A 17124-nucleotide genomic window follows, 5' to 3' on the forward strand; every position below is an offset into this window, starting at 1 on the left:
AATAATTAACCCTATATTATTTTCTGTCCTTTAGGGGAGGGAGGGGAAAGCTAGAGGCAAACCAGAACTTAGGCACTAATCCTAGGCCTGAAGCTATTCTTCTTGCTATTCCATGAAACTAAAAATAAAGCTTTTTGTAACTAAAAATGATGTAGTTACACTGACAATCCTGCAGCATGAACTAGCCCATAATTAAGTTTAACACTGAGTGCTTGGAGTTTAATACTAGCCCTAATCTTAGGTACAGAGTTATAAGATTTTTAATGACCATTTACTCACCAAGGTATTATTACAGCTCAAAAATGACATTCCTTAAAATAAGACATTACTATAGCCCATCCTAGAAACAAAGAATTATGTTATCAGATTATTATATCAGGAAAGAATTTATTTTTTTCCTCACTCCCTTCCTTCTCCCCTTCCTTCCTTTTCTTCTTTCCTCCCTACTTCCTTCCTTCCTTCCCTCCTTCTCTCCCCTGCTTCCTTCCCTCCCTCCTTCCCTCATTCCTTCAATACTTCCCTCTCTCCCTCCTTCCCTTGTTCCTTCAATACTTCCCTCCCTCCTGCCTCCTTCCCTCCTTCCTTCAATACTTCCCTCTCTCCCTCCTTCCCTCCTTCCTTCAATGCTTCCCTCCCTCCCTCCTTCCCTTGTTCCTTCAATACTTCCCTCCCTCCTGCCTCCTTCCCTCCTTCCCTCAATACTTCCCTCTCTCCCTCCTTCCCTTGTTCCTTCAATATTTCCCTCCCTCCTGCCTCCCTCCTTCCTTCCCTCCTTCCCTCATTCCTTCGGTACTTCCCTCTCTCCCTCCTTCCCTTGTTCCTTCAATACTTCCCTCCCTCCCTCCTTCCTTCAATACTTCCCTCTCTCCCTCCTTCCCTTGTTCCTTCAATACTTCCCTCCCTCCCTCCTTCCTTCAATACTTCCCTCTCTCCCTCCTTCCCTCCTGCCTCCTTCCTTCCCTCCCTCCTTCTTTTCCTCCTTCCCTCTCTTCATCCTTCCCTCCTTCCCTCCTGCCTCCTTCCTTCCCTCCCTCCTTCTTTTCCTCCTTCCCCCCTTCATCCTTCCCTCCTGCCTCCTTCCTTCCCTCCCTCCTTCTTTTCCTCCTTCCCTCTCTTCATCCTTCCCTCCTTCCCTCCTGCCTCCTTCCTTCCCTCCCTCCTTCTTTTCCTCCTTCCCCCCTTCATCCTTCCCTCCTTCCTTCCTACTGTACTTCCATCCCTCCTTCCTTTCTTCCCTCCCTCCTTCCAGCCCTTCATCCTTCCTACCCTCCCTCATTCCCTCCCACTTTCCTTTACTTTGTCCCTTCTTAATTTCTTCCCTCGTTCTCTCTATCCTTACATCCCTTCCTCCTTCCTTCCTTCCCTCCATCTCTCTTCCCCCTTTTCTCCTCCCTCCTTCCCTTCTTTCTTTTCCTTCCTTCCTCACTCCCTCCTTCTTTTCTTTCACCTTCCTTCCTTCCTTAACTCTTTCCCTCTTCCTGCCTTTTTACTTCTTTCCTTCTTTATTTCTGTATTGGGCAAGGTTTATGTATTTCTTTCCTTTTTTCTTTCTGTATTGGGTAAGGTTTATGTGGCAAGGTTCTGGTAGCAGGGGGGCTGCAGTGGTGGCTTCTGTGAGAAGACCCCAGAAGCTGCCCCCATGTCCGACAGAGCCAATGCCAGCCAGCTCCAAGACAGACCTGCCGCTGGCCAAAGCTGAGCCAATCAATCAGTGACATTGGTAGGGCCTCTGCGATAACATATTTAAGAAAGGGTAAAAAACACTGCATAACAGCAGCTGGGAGAGAGGAGTGAGAATATGTGAGAGAAACAACTCCGCAGACACCAAGGTCAGGGAAGAAGGAGGGGGAGGAGGTGTTCCAGGCCCGGAGCAGGGATTCCTCTGCAGCCCGTGGTGAAGACCATGGTGAGGCAGGCTGTCCCCATGGAGGTCCATGGTGGAGCAGATATCCACCCTGTAGCCCGTGGAGGACCCCAGGCTGGAGCAGGGGAAGAGTGTGAGGAGGAAGGAGCAGCAGAGACAAAACATTGTGAACTGACTGCAACCCCCATTCCCCAAACATGGGGGGAGGAGTTAGAAGTTTTGGGAGTAAAGTTGAGCCCAGGAAGAAGGGAGGGGTGGGGGGAAGGTGTTTTAGATTTGTTCTTATTTCTCATTATCCTACTCTGATTTGATTGGCAATAAATTAAAGATAGGTGCAGAACTCACATGAGTGTTACTAGGATTTTTATACTTGCACTAAATGAGAATAGGCCTCAAAATCAAAAGGTGGATTCAACATTCATATGTGAAAGGTCTAATGTGTACTTCCTCTTCCTTTCAGTATGATTAGCAGAAAAAGATGCCCAAAAAAAGAAACAAAGAAAGAAAAAAATCTTCCATTTCTACAGGGTCATCTGCAGGTGGTTTAATTCTCAGTTGTTTAATTGTTAATTACATCTTCCACCTCAGGAAACAAATCTTATCACAATAAATTGAGAAAGAAAACTTCTATTTGAAAGCATTTAAATGGTTGAAATGTATCTTCCTTTAACTGTGCTTTTCACTACTGCAAATAAACTAAAACTGAGGATAAGCAGAACTAAACTCTGCTTTCAGAGACAACAGTGTCTGTTGTTCAGAGTGAAATGTATTGATAATAGCATTGCTGTAGATTTATTTCAACTCACTGCAATTGGAATATAGCTATCTGTTATGGTCAGATCCTGTTTCAGCTTTAATAGTGGGAAAGCTCCTTTGACATCAACTGAAATAGGGTATGCTTTTAAATGCATGGGTAGTACTATACAGCTGCTTCTGTTTAGTCCTCTGTGCTAATACAGCATTGGACCCATTTATATGGTGAAAAGACAAGCTTACTAGAGAATTGGTGCCAAACAAAGACAAATGACACCCTGACATAATCTGAAAATGCATTAACTTTTAAATTGGTACAGAGAATATGAAACTTCTGTTATCTCACTTCCATTTACTTTATTTCCTGGACTTTTTGAGCCACTGAGTGAAAGCCACGGATAAGAGGTATGTTATTATTCTGTGGAACACTTTCTAAACCAGTTTTTTTAAGGTACCGTAAAATTAGACTCATTAGTAACTGTGTAATCTGTAATACTTGTGTAGGTTCTTATACCACACTCTTAATGTATCTGTGCACTGAATTAAACAGAAGGAGTAGCATCTGTCTTGTGTTTGCCCTCTCATCTTCCCCTTGGGGGAAAATGAGTGGAGTGGTGTGTTTTAGTTTGAAAGATATCCAGAAGAATAATAGGTTTGGGCTAGCACAGTCGAGGAAGCAGAGCACAGAGTGCATTTTGAGGCGAAGGTAGTGAGGTATCTGATAGTCCTTAATTTCCCTGGGAGACCATTCTGCAATATTAGACCAAGCTCACAGAAGTCTGCACTGATAACTTTTTGATACAGACAATTTCTTAGTGTGAAAGAAACAAAGTGATTTTGTGTTGTCTTTCTCACAGTACTTAAATCAGTGTTTTGGTCCCTTAAAGATGAGAATCAACTGAGATCTTGAAGATAAGGGTTACGGCACTGAACTCTATTCTTCGGGTGCACTGGGTCGGGAGCTGGGGTTTGTTCACAGGGCTATGGTCAGTGAAGACACATGCTGCCAATTTGGCACTGGCTGGAGTCTTGTATGCGCCAAAGACCACAAGCCCAGGTGGGCAGCTTAGCTCTAGTTCAGCTGAACGATGATAAAACTGAAGTGATGAACACTAGATCACTGCTTCCTGGTGGAAACAACAGGACTTGGGAGTGTTGAAAAAATTGCTCAGGGATGGTCCCCCAGACTTTACCATCAATAACAAATTGAGGAACTATCATGGAGTACAGACTGACCTGACAATTTGAAGATGTATACTTCTAACTGAAAATGTAAGTAATCTCCCTGTCCTTATTTCGACCTACAAGCTTTTCATTGTATTTTCTCCCCCTGCCTTGTTGAGGAGTAGGAGTGAGAGAAGAGTGGCTTGGTGGGCACCTGGCAGCCAACCAAGGTCTACTCACCTTCCTTCCTTTCTTCCTGCCTTCCTTCCTTGCCTTCCTAAGACACTTCCTTCCTCCCTCCTTATCTCCCTTCCTTTTATTTTCTGTCTTTGTCTCTCTCTTTCTCTGTTTCATTATTTTTCTTTATCTTGTTCCCTCTCTCTTTCTTTCTTCCTCTATCTCTTTCTTTCTTTCTTTTACTTTACTTTCTCTTACTTACTTTCCTCTCTCTTCCCTCCCCCCCATCTTTCTCTCTTTCTCTGTCTCAAAGCCCCATCCAACCTGACTTTTGAACACTTCCAGGGATGGGGCATCCACAACTTCTCTGGGCAACCTGTTCCAGTCTCTCACCACCCTCATCGTAAAAAATTTCTTCCTTGCGTCCAATCTAAACCTACCCTCTTTCAGTTTAAAACCATTGCCCCTTGTCCTGTCACTACAGGCCCTGGTAAAAAGTCTCTCTCCATCTTTCCTATAAGCCCCCTTTATCTATTGAAAGGCTGCAATAAGGTCTCCCTGCAGCCGCCTTCTCTCCAGGCTGAACAACCCCAACTCTCTCAGCCTTTCTTCATATCAGAGGTGTTCCAGCCCTCTGATCATTTTCGTGGCCCTCCTCTGGACCCGCTCCAACAGGTCCATGTCTTTCTTGTACTGGGGACCCCAGAGCTGGAGGCAGTACTCCAGGTGGGGTCTCACCAGAGCAGAGTAGAGGGGGAGGATCACCTGGTAGATATTTTTTTTCACACTGTTTTTTTTTCCCCTGGGTTTTTGTTCCTCTCTCGCTCTCTTGTTGTTTTCCTTCTCATTACAATTTATAATTATTTTTGTTGTTGTTGTTCCAATTATTAAACTGTTCTTATCTCAACCCACGAGTTTTCTTACTTGTGCTTTTCCGATTCTCTCCCCCCTCCCAGTGGGATGGGGGAGGGTGAGCGAGCGGCTGTGTGGTACTTAATTGCCGACTGGGGCTAAACAACAACAGGGCAATGATTTGGTATATGGTGTATACCAAATCATTGCATATTGTTAAAACAAAAGTGTGGCTTTACTGTCGGTGGGGTCATAAGTGAAATTAACTAGATGCCACCAAGATTGGAAATCCTTTTCAAATTTAGTTGCATTATCCCAAATTACCTTTCGAATTTCAGTGGGCAAGGTGCCCTCATCACCTTCCCTTATAATTGCTGTTACAGTAGATTGCACCTATAACTGAGAAATATGTATGGTGCAGAATGTACTATAGTTACCATATTGATTAAGCTGAATAAAGGAAGTTAGGATCTCCATCCCGTGCGTCGGGCTTGTTGGCATATAAGCCAAACTTGGTCCATGCTGACGATGATTGCTCCTTTGAGAAGGATAAGCAATCCTTCAATGTTTGACCCAATCTCCAGGGGAGGTGTGCCGGTATCATTCCTGGTATCGTTCCCAGAAAAGGAAAACAATACAAGTCTTGGCTTGTGTTGTGTCATTCATGTGTCAATCGCATGATCGGTGTTCCAAGCTCATATGCATCAATGCTCTCTCTGCCACTCGGCTTCTTTGTGGGTTCTCAGAGAACAGATTGGAACCAGGAGTTCTTGGCCTGGCCACGGCTCAGGCATTTACCTCCTTTGGAGCCCAGACCAAACTACTGTTAGTTTGGTTAAGAGGTCGAGTGCATCTTTCACAGTTCTCCAAGTCGAGTCTGTTTTGCCTGTGATGGTAATTGGTGAGTGTGCTGGTTTTGGCTGGGATAGAGTTAATTTTCTTTATAGTAGCTAGTATGGGGCTATGTTTTGGATTTGTGCTGAAAACAGTGTTGATAATACAGAGATGTTTTAGTTGTTGCTGCACTAGCCAAGGACTTTTCAGATTCCCATGCTCTGCCAGGTGCAGAAGAAGCTGGGAGGGGACACAGCCAGGATAGTTGATCCAAACTGACCAAAGGGATATTCCATACCATATGACGTCATGCTCAGTATATGAAGCTGGGGAAGAAGAAGGAAGGGGGGGACATTCGGAGTGATGGCATTTGTCTTTCCAAGTAACCATTACGCGTGATGGAGCCCTGCTTTCCTGGAGATGGCTGAACACCTGCCTGCCCATGGGAAGTAGTGAATGAATTCCTTGTTTTGCTTTGCTTGCGTGTGCGGCTTTTGCTTTCCCTATTAAACTGTCTTTATCTCAACCCTCGAGTTTTCTTACTTTTACTCTTCTGATTCTCTCCCCCATCCCACCAGGGGGGAGTGAGCGAGAGGCTGTGTGGTGCTTAGTTGCCAGCTGGGGCTAAACCACGACAGTGAGTGATCTCCCTGTCCTTATCTTGACCCATGAGCTTTTCATCATATTTTCTCCCTCTGTCTTGTGGAGGAGGGGGAGTGATAGAGTGGCTTGGTGGGCACCTGGCATCCAGCCAAGGTCAACCCACCACAGACTTCATTCCCCCTGTCCATGCTTTGAGGTTCAGGGCCTTGAGAAATGTGGGAAGAGAGATTACCAGTGAAAACTGAGGCAAAAAAATTTGTTGATTACCTCAGCCTTCTCCATGTCGGTTGTCACTAGATCTGCTGTCTTATTTATCAGGGGAGGGCACATTTTCTTTTGTCCTCCTTTTCTGAGCAACTTACCTGTAGAAGCCCTTCTTATTCTTAGCATCCTTTGCTAAATTCAGCTCCAGCTGTGCCTTAGCTTTCCTGATCCCATCCCTACACACCCGGGCAGCATCCCTATATTCTTCCCAGGATGCGTGTCCCTGCTTCCACTCACTATGCATTTCCTTCTTGCGCTTCAGCTCGACCAGAAGGTCCTTACTCAGCCATGCTGGTTTCCTGCCTTCCTTGCCTGATTTCTTACACATGGGAATCGAGAGCTCTTGCACTCTGAGAAAAACGTCCTTAAAGAGCTGCCAGCTCTGTTGTGCTCCTTTATCCCTGAGGGCAGTTTCCCAGGGGGTCCCATCCACTAATTCCTTAAACAACTGAAAGTTTACTCTTCTCACATTCAGCATCCTCACTCTACTCTTCATCTGGCCTCTCAAGATTGTGAATTCCACCAGGGCATGATCACTGCAGCCCAGGCTGCCACCAATCCTGACCTCTCTAATTAGTTCATCTGTGTTGGTAAGCAATGCTTCTCCTCTGGTTGGGCTGTCTATCACCTGGATTAAGAAATTGTCCTCAATGCTCTGCAAAAGTCTCCTGGACCGCTTACATCTCGCTGTGCCACGTTTCCAGCGGATGTCAGGGTGATTAAAGTCCCCCAGCAGGATCAGAACCTGTGAGCGTGATGCTTCCTGTAGTTGAAGTAGGAACGCTTTGTCTACAGGCTCCCCTTGGTCCGGCAGCCTGTAGTAGACACCAACCACAAGGTTTCCTTTGTTGGCTTGGCCCCTAATTTTCACCCATAAGCTTTCAACCTGTTCATCGCTGTCTTTCAAAGACAGCTCTGTGCAGTCAATCCATTTTTTTTACATAGAGGGCAATCTCCCCTGCCCCTCCTTCCTTGCCTGTCCCTCCTGAACAGTTTATAGCCATCGATTGCAGTGCTCCAGTAATGCGATTTGTCCCACCACATTTCAGTGATAATGATTAGATTGTAGCTTTCCAGCTGCACAGTGGCTTCCAGCTCCTCCTGCTTGTTACCTATGCTGCATGCATTGGTATAAAGGCACTTCAGCTGGGCTATTGGTCAATGTCACCTTTTTAGAGGAACAAGCCCTAATCCTTTGAGGCATTTCACAGGTGTTTCCCTGTTGGTTCCTAATGCATCAGCAGCCCCTGGCTCTTGTCTGGTGCTCAAAACTCCATCCCCTTCCCCTGCTAAGTCTAGTTTAAAGCTCTCCTTGTAAGTCTGGCCAGCTTGTTGGTGAAGACCCTCTTGCCCCACTTGGTCAGGTGAATCCCATCAGCTCCCAACAGACCTGGCTTCTCAAAAGTAGATCCATGATCATAGAAGCCAAAACCTTGAGTATGGCACCAGCCATGCAGCCAGGCATTCCCCTGTTCAATTTGTCTCCTCCTTCCTGGACCCCTTCCTCTGACTGGGAGGATAGAGGAGACCACCACCTGTGCTCCTGATCCTTTTAACATTGCTCTGAGGGACAGATGGTCTCATTTGAGGGTTCTAAATTGCCTTGTCACAGTATCATTAGACCCTACATGGAATAGCAGGAGTGGATGATAATCTGTAGGGTTCACCAGGCTCAGCAGCCTCTCAGTGATGCCACGAATGTGAGCTCCTGGTAGGCAGCAGACTTCTCTAGAGAAATCGTCTGGACGGCAAATGGGTGCTTCAGTGCCTCTCAGTAAGGAATCTTGATTTACTAATACTTTACTTTTTTGGTGGCACTGGTTCTAATGTGGGTGGATGATTGGATCAACTTTGCATGGTCAGCTTCTCCTGGATCCTGTCCGTTACTCACATGCTCTTCAGTCTCCACCCCTAGAGCGTTGCATCTGTTACATAGGGGCACTTTAGGGGAAGGGGGAAGGTTCTTCCTTCTGCCTCGAGCAGAGACAAGGGTCCAGTCTCCTTCATCTCTCATGGGTTACTTTTGTCAGCCAGCTCGAGGTTGAATTCAGGCTTACCTTCCCCTTGCGCAGCCTTAAGGCAGGGCTGTCGCTCAGCCTGGGGCAGCACACAATAATGCTCACATTCCTGGATACTGCGCTGCCTGTTGAGCTCCTCTTGTAACATAGCTATTTCTTTGAAGAGTTATTCTAGCTGGGCACACTTGCAGCTATGACATCCACTGCTGCCTTCAGGTCCTGGGGGGGCTTCCAGGTGCTGGAGCTCCATGCAACCTAAGGTCTGAACAGCTATTTCAGTCCTTAGGAGGTCTGTTTGGGTGGAGATGTCAACACAGTTAGGCTGTAGTGCTTCCATTTGGGTTTCAGCCTCAGCCTTATGGTTGCAGCAGGTAGGCACCATTTTCTTTCAGCAAGTCACAGTATCCTTATAGTTGCCAGAAAAAAAATGTCCCACTAATAAAATGGTCATTCTTTTGAAAGAGGTCGTCCTTCTAATTCTAGTTCCCTGGAGACCTCAAGCTTCTGGGTAGGCTTGCACAGCCACCAGCTAGCTGGGGTGGCCGTCGCGGTAGCAGCCTAAGCCTGCTGGTGATCAGAGCAGGCAGCAGCCTGACAACTGGCAGAGTGCGCTGCCCTTCTCATGCACCCTTCCACACAAACTGCCAACGCTGCTCCCAACTGAAGCCACACCCTGGTCGCTGGTGCTCCCTAGCGACCGGTTATATGCAGCTTCCCGTGGTTTGAACTGACTGCCCAACTCTTGCACGCCCCTCTTGCGAGAACCGTTGCCTACTTGCCTGTCCCTCCATGTACACAGCCCAAGGGTGTCAGGGGCACAGAAACCCCCTCAGACACCCCCGGGGACCTTACAAGCCTCGCACTCCTCTCAGCACATGGGAAAAACTGCTGCTGCCGGTGTTGCTGCTGCTAGCATCAGCTTCCCACCATTTGAACTGGCCACAGCTCGTATGGGGCTATATTTTGGATTTGTGGTGAAAACAGTGTTGATAACATGCCAGTGTTTTAGCTATTACTGAACAGTGCTTTCACAGCAGCAAGGCCTTTTCTGCTTCTCACACTGCTGTGGCGGGTTGCCCTTGGCTGGACGTCAGGTGCCCACCAAAGCTGGTCTATCAGTCCCCCTCCTCAGCTGGACAAGGGAGAGAAAACATAACGAAAGGCTCATGGGTCGAGATAAGGACAGGGAGATCACTCAGCAATTACCGTCACGGGCAAAACAGACTCGACTTGGGGAAATTAATTTAATTTATTACCAATCAAATCAGAGCAGGAAAATGAGAAATAAAACCAAATCTTAAAACACCTTCCCCCCACCCCTCCCTTCTTCCCGGGCTTAACTTTACTCCTGAATTCTCTACCTCCTCCCCCCGAACAGTGCAGGGGGACAGGTAATGGGGGTTGTGGTCAGTTCATCACACATTGTCTCTGCTGCTCCTTCCTCCTCAGGGGGAGGATTCCTCACACTTTTCCCCTGCTCCAGCGTGGGGTCCCTCCCATGGGAGACAGTCCTCCATGAACTTCTCCAATGTGGGTCCTTCCCACAGGCTGCAGTTCTACATGAACTGCTCCAGCGTGGGTCCTTTCCACGGGGTGCAGTCCTTCAGGAACAGACTGCTCCAGCGTGGGTCCCCCACAGGGCCACAAGTCCTGCCAGCAAACCTGCTCCAGCATGGGCTCCTCTCTCTCCATGGGGCCACAGATCCTGCCAGGAGCATGCTCCAGCGTGGGCTTCCCATGGGGTCACAGCCTCCTTCGGGCGCATCCACCTGCTCTGGCATGGGGTCCTCCACGGGCTGCAGGTGGATATCTGCTCCACCATTAACCTCCATGGGCTGCAGGGGGACAACCTGCCTCACCATGGTCTTCACCACAGGCTGCAGGGGAATCTCTGCTCTGGCACCTGGATCACCTCCTCCCCCTCCTTCTTCACTGACCTTGGTGTCTGCAGAGTTGTTTCTTGCACATATTCTCACTTGTCTCTCCGGCTGCAGTTGTTGTTGCACAGCAACTTATTCCCCTTCTTAAACATGTTATCACAGAGGCGCCACCACCATTGCTGATTGGCTCAGCTTTGGCCAGTGGCAGGTCCGTCTTGGAGCTGGCTGGCATTGGCTCTGTTGGACATAGGGGAAGCTTCTAGCAGCTTCTCACAGAAGCCACCGCTGTAGCTCCTCCACTACCAAAACCTTGACACGCAAACCCAATACAACTGCCGTGCCAGCGAGTAGGCTGGGGGTTCACAAGAAGTTGGGAGGGGACACACCTGAGACAGCTGACTCCAACTGACCAAAAGGATATTCCATATCATATGATGTCATGCTCAGCAATAAAAGCTGGGGGGAAAAGAAGGAGGAAGGGGCGGGATGTTCGATGTTATGGCATTTGTCTTCCCAAGTAACCGTTACATGTGATGAAGCCCTGCTTTCCTGGAAATGGCTAAACATCTGCCTGCTGATGGGAAGTAGTGATTGTATACCTTATTTTGTTTTGCTTGCTCACACAGCTTTTGCTTTGTCTGTTAAACTGTCTTTATCTCAACCCATGACTTCGCACTTTTACTCTTCTGATTCTCTCCCCCATCCCACTGAGGGGGGGAGTGAGCAAGTGGCTTTGTGGTGCTTAGCTGCCTACCGGGGTTAAACCACAACAATATCAAAATGCAAAATAAGATAAACAGAGGCAGAACCTTGCAGGGGGAAGGGCACAAATGGACTTCAGTTTACCTCAGGGTAGAGGTGAGAGGGAAGGAGGAGGAAGGAGTTCAGTTAATGAATATACTTACAGTTACTTATACTTAACATCTTACTCTGCTTCTATATTATTCCCCTTTTCTGTGCCTCCTCAGTAAAACAGGAAAGAGATTTCACTTTGTAAAGTTCACTGAGATCTTCTGAAGAGAAGTTGTTTCTCACTATGATTGTGCCTATTGTATATATTAACATAGCTTTAGTGAAGTTCCATGAACCTTTTTAGTTGCCTCTATTAACAGTTCTGTCTCCTGTGGAGCTGAGATCCATGAAGTCAATGGAATTGTCTTTTATTACATATCTGAGTGTTTACTCTATTTCTTGATGCTAAGTGGTCTGTAGTGTAACAGTAATTTTGGTGTTTGCATATATGAATATCTAGCCATAGATAATACTTCAGTGCTCTCTTACCTACTTGTGCTCTAATTAATGTTTTGTCCTTCCCAACTTTACATTCTGCTTATTCAGTTGGTAGAGGTTTAAGAAGAGCCATCCCAACTTGGGGGTCCTACTGACATCAATGTACAGGGAGGTGAAAAGTACAGTTGCCCATAATCTAGCCTTGGATTTAAAATAAAAAATCTTTGCAGAACTTCCCAAAACAAGAGCAGTGAAAAACACCAAAGCATTATAGCCCTTGTATATATTAAAAATGACTAGAGGCAAAGATTGTTCAAAGCAATAGATTTCAATGGAGATCAAGGCTAGACTGAGTAGTTTTTCCAGATTCAAGTTCAAGTGTTCCAGATTTCCAGTTCAAGTGTTTGGATATGTGTTGCAGGTTGTGTCAAGACAGGAAGCAGGAATGGAGTGATTCCCTGACATCAGAGCTCACTGGAGCGGCAACTCACAACACTGCTGTCACCACAACTAGTGCTGCTGTTTGTAGCATCAGAAGGCAAGTAAGGAAAGTAAGGAAGACTAGTAAGGAAATCTTGACTCACATATTACCTCTGAAACTGTCCTTGCAGATTGATCTACAAGGCTCAAAGCATATTGTCAGGTTTGTGGAGGCAGATGAGCATGGCTGTGTCAACTGTTAAATGTAGGATCCAATTCAGCATGATTCAAAAGCACTTTTTCATCTTTTAAAACAAATAAATTATCTCTGAGATGGACTTAAGCAGTCAGGTCTGATCAGTGAGGGAGGCAGAGAGAGAATGATCTACTGAAAAAGAAAGGTATAAGAATAAGATACTCTTCCTCCCTTGATACAGATATACCCTTGTTCAAATAAGACTCATGGCCAGGCAAATACTACCTAGCCATAAACTAGTCTAGTCTTAAACAACTGCAAAATTTGTTGCATACTAGCTGTTGCTGAACTGTGATCTAAAATTTAAGCTTTCTTTTAAAAATACAAGCTGGAGGGATTTTGATTTTTATTTATGGCACTAACATAAGACAAACTTTAAGTGACACAGCATTATCTTCCTCAATTCATAGAAGGCCTGAAACAATAACTCTGTTGCACTTGGGGTGCTTCAGTTTGTCATATTGTACTTGCTTTTAAATCAAATTATTCCACTTAAATAATTTAAGCTTTTAGCCACCCAACTGTCCTCTCTTTCACCTTTATAGGATGTTTGAATTTTTTAAATTGCTAAATGTATTCTGATATGTGGGATCAGGATAACACTAATTTATTATCCAGCTAACTAATACAAGGGAGGTGGAGGTAGGAAGGGATTGAAGAAGGAGCAGATGCTGAACCAGGCTTTCTTTGGTCCCCTAGGATGAGGAATGGGCCCACTGCTGCTCAGTTTTGCATCACCTGTGTGATAGCACCATCTGCCATTTTTGATCACAGATACATCTGCTCCAGGGAAATAAATACCTTCCCTGTAACCTTGTCATAAATCTATGTATAGAATAATATCCTTTAAAGAGCAGCCTAGGGTTCAGTTCCTCCAAGGTCATTAGGACCTTAGCAGGGTTAATTACTGCTGTCTCATCTTTGATACAAGCTGGTAATAAGATGCATATGCTCTGCACCGGGAAGGGGTGCAGAGTTCTTTCCGGATCTCAATAAGAAAGGCACAGCAGCAAATGGTGTAACAAAACTGTTTTTATAACAATAATAATATGACAGAAATACAAGTAGAAATACAGATAGCAAGTAAATCTTAACGTCCCTTCAGATGCTGGGAACCCTGCTCTCATGCAGCATCAGACAGCCCCTAGTGGACAGCCACAGCATGCTGTGCAGAATTCCTGTCTCTGGAGAGGTTCGTCCTCCCCCAATATTGTAGCTCCTTATATCTACTGTAACAAAAAAATTATACATCTTGTTTTAACAGATAGGAATGCCATCTCTTTCTTAATGCCCACTAGAGCATATCTAGCTACACGTATCTAGGAACTGTATCCAGGAACAGTACATATCCAGAGTCTTCCAGCATGTTCCCCTTTATTGTTATATATCTGGGGTTATACAGCAGTCACTCATGCTAACATACAGGTATCACAAGCCTTAGCATAAGACCCAGTATGGCTGTCAGAGCTTGCTCAAGATTAATAACTCCTCAAATACAATGTCTTCCACAAGGCTCCCAATACAATACATTAATCCAATCTCTATGATTGTGTGAGGTCTCACTTTCAAGATATGTTTTATGCAAAATGTAAGATTCAGCATCTGAGGAGAGTCTGTACAGACTTTAAACATTGCCCTGGCAGAGGGAAAAATAATTAAAACCCGCAATAGGTTAACAGCTTATTTGTAGACAAAACAAATATGGCCCTCTTGGTCATCTTTGTGGCCCTTCGCTGGACTCTCTCCATTATGACCATGTTTCTCTTGTACTGGGGAGCCCAATACTGGACACAGGACTCCAGGTGTGGTCTCACCAGTGCTGAATAGAGGGGAAGGATCACCTCCCTTGACCTGCTGGCAATACTTTGCCTATTGCAGCCCAGGATACCGTTAGCCTTCTTGGCTGTGAGGGCACATTGCTGGCTCATGTTCAACTTGGTGTCCACCAGGTCCTTTTCTGCCAAGCTGCTTTCCAACTAGGCAGCTCGCAGCATGTTTTGTGTCATCTGCAAACTTGCTGAGGGTACACTCTGCCCCATCGTCCAGATCATTAATGAAGATGTTGAACAGGCCTAGACCCAGTATCAACCCCCAGGGTACACCGCTAGTCACTGGCCTCCAACTAGACTTCATGCCACTGATCACCACCCTCTGGGCCTGGCCATTCAGCCAGCTTTCAATCCACCTCACTGTCTCCACAGCCTGTACTTCATCAGCTTCTCTATGAGGATCTTATGGGAGAGTGTCAAAAGCCTTCCTGAAGTCTAGATGATAGACAATATCCACTGCTCTCCCCTCATCTACCAGGCCAGTCATTTCATCATAGAAGGTTATCACGTTGGTCAAGCATGACTTCCCCTTGGTGAACTCATGGTATTAAGTTCATCTAATCCAATAAGAGGGTCCAGCAGTTGTTACTATGACTGCTGTCTCAAGCTATGTTTAGTGATCACATTCCATTCCTCCATGTCTAATGTTCATATCACAAAACCTTCACCACACTATCACGTCAGAGGGCTGTTGCTCCTCTTCTCGGTAGTCATGGAAGACAGACTGCCACAATCCATTTCACAGAATCACAGAATAATTTAGGTTGGAAAAGACCTTTAAGATCATCGAGTCCAACTGTAAACCTAACACTACCAAGACCACCACTATACCATGTCCATAAGTGAATTTGGATCTCTCAGATTTACAGGACAAATTAAACTTTTTGTTTTGGAGCTCATTACGAAAAAAACCCACCCAAACAAGGGCTCAATCCCCTTGGTACAGACTAGTCTAACATGCAAATTCACTAACTCATCACTTCAATAATTCATGAATGCTCTAACTCACAAGTTCTCTAATTCTTAACTCGCATGCCTATGAGCAAAGTAGCTACCTAGCTGACAGTGACAGTGCTCATTCTTCCTCCTCCATTATGATGCGGGCATCCCCTGTATCACACTGGGAAGCATGAAAGCCTCATCAGTCTGGCTGCTGTTGGATCTGCTTCAAAAAGCTCCAGGGAGACCTTATTGCAGCCTTTCAATATATAAAGGGGGCTTATAAGAAAGATGGAGAGAGACTTTTTACCAGGGCCTGTAGTGACAGGACCAGGGGCAATGGTTTTAAACTGAAAGAAGATAGATTTAGACTGGATGTAAGGAAGAAATTTTTTATGATGAGGGTGGTGAGAGACTGGAACAGGTTGCCCAGAGAAGTTGTGGATGCCCCATCCCTGGAAGTGTTCAAAGTCAGGTTGGATGGGGCTTTGAGCAAACTGATCTAGTGAAAGATGTCCATCGAGTCCAACTCCCTGGTCCTCGCAGGACTACCTAACACTAAACCATATGACTAACAGCGTCGTCCACATGCTCCTTGAACTCTGACAGGCTTGGAGCCATGACTGCTTCCCTGGGGAGCCTGTTCCAGTGACTGACCACCAGTGAAGAACCTTTTCCTGATGGCCAATCTGAACTTCCCCTGAGGCAGCTTCATACCATTTCCTCATGTCCTATCGCTGGTCACCAGAGAGAGGAGATCAGCACCTCCCCCTCTGCTGCCCCTCATGAGGAAGTTGTAGGCTGTGATGAGGTCACCCCTCAGCCTTCTCTTCTCCAAGCTGAACAAGCCAAGTGACCTCAGCCGCTCCTCCTAAGTCTTGCCCTCAAGACCTTTCACCATCTTGGTCGCCCTCCTCTGGACACACTCTAACAGTTTGATGTCCTTCTTCTATTGAGGTGCCCGAAACTGCACACAGTACTCGAGGTGGGGCTGCACCAGTGCAGTGTAGAGTGGGACAATCACCTCCCTTGACCGGCCAGCTATGCCATGCTTGATGCACCCCAGGACACGGTTGGCCCTTTTGGCTGCCAGGGCACACGGTTGACTCGTATTCAACTTGCCATCAACCCAAACCCCCAGATCTCTTTCCGCGGGGCTGCTCTCCAGCCTCTCGTCCCCCAATTTGTACATATACCCAGGATTACCCCATCCCAGGTGCAGAATCTGGCACTTGCTCTTGTTAAATTTCATACGGTTGGTGATTGCCCAGCTCTCTAGTCTATCCAGATCTCTCTGTAAGGCGTCTCTACCCTCAAGGGAGTCCACAGCTCCTCCTAGTTTAGTATCATTGGCAAACTTACTTAATGTACATTTGATTCCTGCGCCCAGATCATTTATGAAAACATTGAAGAGAACTGGCCCTAAAATTGAGCCCTGGGGAACCCCAATGGTGACTCGCTGCCAGCCTGATGTAACCCCATTTTCTATAACTCTTTGAGCCCGACCCTTCAGCCAATTGCTCACTGTCCTGGTTTCGACTGGGATAGAGTTAATTTTCTTCCTAGTAGCTGGTATAGTGCTGTGTTTTGGATTTAGGATGAGAATAATGTTGAGAACACACTGATGTTTTGGTTGTTGCTAAGTAATGCTTACACTAGTCAAGGTCTTTTCAGCTTCCCCTGCTCTGCCAGGTGCACAAGAAGCTGGGAGGGGGCACAGCCAAGACAATTGATCCAAACTGGCCAAAGGTCTATTCCATGCCATATGGCGTCATGCTCAGTATAGAAACTGGGGGGAGTTGGTGGGGGGGCAGCGGTCGCTGCTTGGGGACTGGCTGGGCATTGGTCAGTGGGTGGTGAGCGGTTGCATCACTTGGATTTTTTTGTTGTTTTTCCCTGGGTTTTATTCCTCTCTTGCTCTCTTGTTGTTTTCCTTCTCATTACAATTTATTTATCATCATCATTATTATTATTATTATTATTATATTTCAATTATTAAACTGTTCTTATGTCAACCCACAAGTTTTCTTATTTGTGCTTT

Source organism: Ciconia boyciana, chromosome 4, assembly GCF_034638445.1.
Source record: "Ciconia boyciana chromosome 4, ASM3463844v1, whole genome shotgun sequence".
Classification (NCBI taxonomy): Eukaryota; Metazoa; Chordata; class Aves; order Ciconiiformes; family Ciconiidae; genus Ciconia; species Ciconia boyciana.